This window comes from Triticum urartu, chromosome 5, assembly GCF_003073215.2.
Source record: "Triticum urartu cultivar G1812 chromosome 5, Tu2.1, whole genome shotgun sequence".
Classification (NCBI taxonomy): Eukaryota; Viridiplantae; Streptophyta; class Magnoliopsida; order Poales; family Poaceae; genus Triticum; species Triticum urartu.
The window spans coordinates 123,413,585-123,421,160 of record NC_053026.1 but is presented as its reverse complement, the minus strand read 5'-3'; the positions used below and the strand labels follow the sequence as shown (position 1 = coordinate 123,421,160).

General features: G+C 44.8%; 1 long non-coding RNA gene across 2 annotated transcripts; it reads left to right on the top strand.

Annotated features, from left to right (window-relative positions):
• The first annotated feature begins 534 nt into the window (after positions 1-534).
• On the top strand, positions 535-4,493 carry LOC125508153. 2 transcript variants are annotated; one of them, XR_007283230.1, is made up of 6 exons: positions 544-880; positions 966-1,150; positions 2,773-2,943; positions 3,055-3,098; positions 3,570-3,671; positions 4,266-4,445. It is a non-coding gene; the product is annotated as an uncharacterized LOC125508153 (long non-coding RNA). The 2 variants fall into 2 exon arrangements; XR_007283229.1 differs by having other exon boundaries at positions 535-880; positions 966-2,943; positions 4,266-4,493.
• Positions 4,494-7,576: the final 3,083 nt, after the last annotated feature.

The following is a 7,576-nucleotide window of genomic DNA, read 5'->3' as shown; positions in this document are numbered from 1 at the left end:
GATCTTCTTTTGTCATCCCGCATCTCGGGTTGTAAGATTCAGTAGAGTTTTGGAAGGTTTAGTGTAAGCTAATATTATTTTTCTTATTTTGATATTTCTATCGTTGGTCTATCTCCTCTTACTTCTACAACAATGAAAGTTTCAGTTAGATGCCACAGTTGTCAAAAGCACTCACACTGCATCATATAATATTTTCAGCGAAGATTATTCATAGCCTCCCCAATTACGCGTCTTTCGTTATGGATGGTATTTTTTTGCAGGGGCGTTATGGATGATCTTTTTTTCGCAGGGGCATTATGGATGATCTTCAAGGCTATGTATTTTGACCAAATTTTCATTTATTTTCGTTGCAACACACGGTCATGTTTTCTAGTTGATGAAAAATATATAAGAAAACTAAAGAAGACACACAATTATGCGCCCTTAATTTTCATTGATGGAGACGTTTGTGCCATGGATCGATGACATGGCACATATCCATCCATCCATCTATCTCCTCATCCCACATCCATCCATCCACCTATCCATTCCCCACCGCAAACTCTCTGGCTCCACCCCATCACAAACCCCTCTCTGTCTCCCCCCTCCCCCCTTCCAGATCGCCGCCGCCGCCACCTCCCCATCAGCTCCACCAGCGAGCCCTTCCTCACCGCATCCATGGCCTCTCCATGCCCTTCCTCACCGCATCGCCACCCAGAGCCCCTCCCTTCCCCACTGCATCGCCACCCTAAGCCACCTCCTTCACTAACCCTATACCCGTACCTCAACCTGCACCGCAACCCGTCGGACCCCCCTTCTCCGTGGCGGTGTGCCTCCTTTCCTGAGTTCGCCAAGGACAGTGTCTGCCTCGTCAAGCGCAGCCACAAGCCTGACCGCAAGGGTAAGGACGCTCTCGCTCGCTCTCCTCGTTTCGGATCCGGTTTGTTTTCCTCTTTCTCCAGATCTGACGCTGATTTGGCACGCAGAGTTCACCAAGGTGGCGACGTAGATGGCAATCGGGTTCGTCGTCATGGGATTCGACGGCTTCTTTGTCAAACTCATCTTCATCCCCATCAACAACATCATCGTCGGGCACAGCTTCTCTGATCTCGTCCGCGTCTCTGATCTCATCCACGACCGCGACCGCGACGGAAGTCTCCTCTGCTCGCCGGTACGGATTCCCCCAACCCCTTCCTCCAGTCCTGGCCGGCCGGCCGAGGTTCCGATCGGATCCCCTCTCGCGCTTCGTCTCTTGGCGGCGGCTGCTGGCCAGCTCTCCCTCCTCTGTCTGCACCCCGTCCAGCTAGCCGACTAACTACTGGTGCCCTATTGGCTCGCGCTCACGGGGCAAGCTACGTTCTGGTGCCTTGGACCAAACCCCAACTTCGTTTGTTCTACCTTGTGCCTGCTCAGGATTCTAGCGGGCGTATTAGTTTTGGCCTGTGGGATTCTACCTTGTGCCTTGGACCAAACACCTTGCACATGCTGCTGCTACCGCCTCCTGAAATCAATAGAGCTAGGCAGCCAGCTAATCCTGTTTGGCGTGTGTAGTAGTAGTAGACGAGCAAAGATCATGCACTTGTATTTCACTGTTAAATTTGTGCAAAAGATCTTGCCATCTGTCCTTCATAGTGATGAATGGTTGCCACCACCCTACGTATAGGGGCACATGCCATTGTTCTTTAATACCCTGTAAAAAGGGCTTTTCTTTCATTGATCAGTCTGAGTAGTGAAAAATCAAAATAGAGCTGCGACCATATGTTGTAATGAAGTGGTCCGACTTGCTTCTTGGACAAGTCCTAATTGAGATCATTCGTCCACCAAATAATTGCATTGTACTGGTATTCTCTCAATCCAACCTGTGCATACATGTTGTATTCAAGCTGGTCGTGGTTGATTGATTTGGTCATATGTTGCACTAGTAATCTCAAACATGTTGTTTCTATTTTTGTCAAGTGATATGAGATAATTGATTATGCACAATTTCCATGGATTCAAGCAAAGGGGATGTATATCTTAAACATTTGGTACATCATCTCTGTACTGTTGAACTGGTTACTTATTGTTTAATTTATCATGATGTAGTTAGGATATTTAAGTATCTAACAACAAAAACATCATGCACTCAAAACATTGACTGGTAAGAATATAGTATTTTTTAACTCTTTACTATCATCCTGTCAAAGCTTACACTTAATTTTCTCCTTATAAAGGTCAGAAAGGAAAATATAAAGAAAACCGGCACCAATTTTTCATTTCCTGGAACTGTTTCAGTACTGCTAGAGTCTAATGCTTACACTAGTTTCATTGGCGGAAATATTCATCATATGATAGCAACATAGTGCAACGCTTAGCTCTTTACTACCTAGCAATTGCCTGCACAATTAAATCAATATCTCCATGATTCTACATAGAGTTGATGAAAACTGTTGCTACAAATGATAGAAGCAAAATGCAACGCCTAGCTCTTAACTACCTTAATATACTTGATTCTTGATCGGGATTCTGATAATACCGATGGAACGAAGTATAGCTATTAGTAGATGCTAACTGTAAAATCATGTAATTTCTAACTTTTGCCATATTGTTCATTGATGTTTGCGCCCTGTTATTTCCGTACTGAAGGTAGGATTTCTGTGTTAAACCTAGGCCTGTTGTTCTTTGTTTATCTCCATTGTTTCCCAGGTAGCTAGTTATCTGTCTGATTCCATTTCCTGTCAAAATCTGTTGTTCCACCAATAGTTTTTACACAACACTTCTTGTATCCAGTTTTGCTATAAATCTGTCATGCAGGTGTATGGAAGCACGAGAAGAGTGATGGCCATGAAGACTATGGTCTCCTTGTTAGCGAGCCAGCCAGGAAATATGCCATAGTCAAAGAGCTTGATAGCCCTGTTACTTTGAAGGATGGGACAGTTGTCCTGCGGTTCGAAGTGAGGCTTCAGAATGGCCTCGAGTGTGGAGGTTTGTTCGCCGCTCCCGCTCCAGCAAATTTAGTTGGTTCTCTGATGGAGCGCTAAGTTGGAACATTAGTTTTATGATCTAAAACTGTCTGTCGTTCCTGTGATGATGAAGGTGGGCGGAGTCTAAAACTGCTTGTCGTTCCTGTGATGATGAAGGTGGGCGGAGTGATCTGCTTTTTTCTCTCTCCCTTTTGGGGGGCTTTACCAACTGAAGCCATGACTCGTCTAGTGATGACTGGTCATGTACTAGCTATCTAATAAGCTTGCTTTGATACAGAATGAACGAATGTCATCTTAGTTTGCACCTCATCTAGCACACTGCCTAAAATTGTCACTATTGTTTCAATGAAATCAGTAGAATTACCTTGTGGTTCCTCTATTTGCTTCATATTATGGTTGTTCTACTGCTAATGTCTTACTAGCTTGTTCTTGCTCATCGTGTTCCTACTTGTAGTTGATTTTCCATGTGCCTAAGTATATGAGTAGTACACGTGCAAGCAAACATTTGAACTCAAACCCATCCATCCTTTGTACTGTACTATACTGAAGAAGTAATGTAGATGATTATACATGCAGTTTTATTAAGTGAATGCCATGCAAACAACTAACTTGCTCTTGTCCATGTAGATGGAGTAGGAGGATGAGCAGCAACAATAAATGAGCCTGTTGGTGAAGAAGCACATGATGACCAGAACTCGTTCAAGTGATCTTTAGTCCTTCCAAAACAAGGTCTTGATGTCCCCCTTATAGAAAATGTTCATATATGTTCCTGCATGATGCGTGTGTGCATGTTGGATGGTCACGTTCTAGTGTACTAGCTAGCTAGTAAGCTTGTTTTGCTACCGGATGATTGAATGTCATCTCAGTTTGTACCTCATCTAGCTCACCACCTCAAATGGCCACTGTTTTGTTAGTGTTTCCTTCTTGGTTGGCTAAACATATCGTTTGTTTGATTTCGAGCATTAGATGCTCTCCATTGATGATTGCCTAATTTTATTCATCGTCTCCACAATATATTCATTTGATTGTCTGCTACATCTCCACTTAAATACTCTTATTGCTACTGTCCAGCCTTTGTTCAATTGGACTGACTATATATGTCTTGTTAAAATTGTGGTCTTGATCTTTTCTTTAAACATGTGACATCATGCATAACTAGCTCTTCCTTTTCAATCTAAACCTGTGACCTCTTTTGTTTTTAGTCACACTGTTGTTTTGCTGTGCTTGATAAACCTGAGACTTCTTTCTATTGTAATATCGAAGTTGTTTGGTTCTGGCCTCAGTAGTAGTACACTAATATTGAAGTTGTTCACTCTTTTACAGGAGCTCTAGGCCTAATTTGTTTGGAGTGTGAAGCCATGAAGCCAAGTGCGAATCAGTGAAGCCCTACTTAGCACTGTAAATTGTAATATTGTAACAGATTGTAAAAGACTAATGTAGTGTTATTTGATGAATTATATTTTTCCCGTCCTATTTCAAAATAGTGAGTATGTATGTTAAAAATATGTGAAATGGAAACTTGACCAGCGGGACCAATTTATGTCCCACTTATGAATATAATCTAAGAAATTTTGAAATTTTTGACATGTGGGATCTATCTGACTAGTGGGACCAGCTCTAAAATAAAACGATTGAAAAATAGAAAATCAATTGATGGAAAGAAGGCCACGGCCCATCAGTAAAAAAGGCTGCAATATTGGGCTTGGCTCATGAACCCAACCAAAAATTGACTGAAAAAAATACAAATAGGCTGAATTGTTGGGCTCAGCCCATTTAAAACACCAAATTGGACCGGGCTGATTCTTATCCACGTCAGCTTGCCACGCTGGATCTCTACGTGGCCTGGAGAGGGTGCTAGTGACCAAAAAGTTGGTCGTGGAACCAATGACCTTTTACATATCATAAAGAAGGTCGTTAATTTCAGTTTGCGACCGCCAGCTTTTGACCATCTGTTTTTGGTCGCAAAAAGGTCGCAAATGAAAAATAATGACCTTTCAGTGACCAATAGTGATGGTCGCAAGTTGACATATTTCTTATAGTGACAGAAGGGAAAATAAGTGTGGGTCTTTGGCTATGGCTGGGAGCTGGGGCTCAAGTTAATATAGCGGGTGAATGGCAATGAGCCGCGGCAGACGGATGGACAACTGGCGCCGGAGTAGGTTCGTCGGGCGTGAATGCGGACGCTGCTTCAGTGACTTAACTGCAGATGCGTTTGGGTTACTGACATGTGGGCCCAACGGGCATCTGGCCCGCATGCCAGTGACACACCAATTGCACCTGCAGTTAAGTCCGGTGAATGCGGCATTGACATTCTGGAGAGACGGTGACCGTTTTAGATGGGAAGCGCGCGCTAGCGATGGAAGGGGTTTCGGTGTGCAGTGGCACCAAGATCGGTCGCTCACGATAGTACATACTCTGTACCATACTACCATAGTACCCTCTCTAGCTTAGGCTATTTTATAGATTGTCGTTGTGATGGACAATATACATGAGCAAGGCGGTCCGAGTATGACCGTTGGTGTTGAGCCAGGTGAATACATGCTCGGCGTTCGCATAGGCCTCCATCAAACATCTAAACAGTAATGTCAGGCACCGCCGGGGCGCGCAGGTGATGGGCTCGTCGTTTGCGTTGCGCCATGAGCAGGACTTTGATTTAGAGGGCGACGTGCATGCATTAGCATGCTTTGACAACATGAGCGTGAGTGTCTGACGCGAAGTATTTCATTTTCATTTGGCTGACGAGGGTGCGTTGTAGCGACGAGTCTGTGGTTTGATTCCCCACATACACATAATTTTGGTTTTTACAATATTTCTTTCTCCATTGATAGGTAGGCTCGCGTAGATAGATAAAGAACACGAGCTGATGAGGCGCATGCGGACTGTTTGACTGGTTAACCAGACAAATACGGAGCTATACGCTGAGCCAGTGACCATATAATCACCATATCTCGTATACAATGATCAAAGTGAGCTATCAAGACAAGTTTGATGATCGCCAATGCATTTTACTCGGTAATAAATGACCAGGATTGAAGGGGAATCCAAATTTGCTTCGTCTTCTGTCCTTGAGCTTTTGACAAACCAATGCACTATACGGTTGTCCGGCCACTCCACCCCAGAGCTCTCACCAAGCGTCATTCATGCCACCGCGCCGCACACTAACCAGTAAGGCAGCGATGGCATCCCGCCGCGTCGAGTTCCTCGCCGCCCACGACCGCACACAAAATGGTAGGGAAGCGATGGCATCCCGCGTGCCGAGTTCATCGCCTCTCGCGACCTCACAACTATGTGGGAGGAATTTGAAGATGCCAAGGCCGAATGGGCGGTAGAGCAAGAGGCGGCCAAAGCCGCACAGAGGGAGCGGAAAAGTCAGAAAGCACTCAAGAAAAAGATAGGCCCGCCGCCGCAAGAAAGAAAAGGTCGCACGCGCTGCTGCGGAGAGGTCGGCAGAGATCCAAGCACGGTGGGGTGTTGCCGACAAAGCCGGGAAGGAGAATGACGACGTCTGGCCAGCATGTGAGAAGTAGTAGTACTAGTAGTTAGTATGTGTGTCTGTGTCTGAGTACGAGCATGTACCAATACTACTAGTTACTACTGTAGTTTTTAGAGCAAAGTACCAGTAAATTAGCCTAGACGAAATGGAAAAATTCCTATCCTAAGCATCAAATGTCATCTCTTTCTCTATAGGAATTGAGATGCATGTCATCTCACTTCCTATGATTTTCATATTCCTATCCTATGAACGAAAGGAGGCCTCTGTTGGAGTAACTACTGTAGCTAGCAGTACTGCTGGTACAGTAGTTTTCTTGAAGAAGCGGAATTCAACGAAGTCATGATGGTTCCTTCGTCCGAGCAACTTCAAAGTGGGAAGTGGGCCTGTGATTTGACGGTCATTAGTCATTGTTACTGCGGCGCGACGACCTGGGTGACTCTCCCTTGGAGTTCTGCGTGCATGGCAAGTGGACCAGGATGGTCTACGTCCCACATGTCGGCGAATGGAAGTATTCTTTTCGATATCGAGGAGCAAGGAAACCGCGTGGTATAGTATCACTGCTGATTGGTTCGCAAAAAAATAGTATCACTGCCGATTTATAATTATTTTTTATTTCTGATAAATGCTAGCGTTTCAACTCTTACGACGAAGGGTGCCAAACACGGCACGTGCTGGATGTCCCACGCGTCAGCGAAAGGAGTGGGACATGAACATCGTGGTAGAGCCCAACGTAAAAAACAGCGTGGTAGAGCGTCTCCACTTCTTCCACTTCTGGGTCGGAGACCACACGTAGTAGTACTTAGTGGTATGAACGATACAAAGTGCAACCTAGAGAGAAAGACATGTCTAGTTGGAAGGTCTCGGGGCATACATGTAAACAAATATAAAAGTTAATATGTGCCTCCAACTAATATAGTAGTAGTAGAGTACTTAGGCACATACTCCATAACATCACCGTGCATTGCACGTACAACATTTAGTGGTAGTACGTAGTAAGAGACAAATGCCGCCCAAGAGTTCCCTTCTCGACCTACTTTTGGGTGTTTGGTAGAGTGTATGGAGGGTGCACGAGTCCACACTAGTTTAGCACAAATACACTAGAGGCATGCATGAAGAGAGCATGCATGAAGAGGGGTGTTGA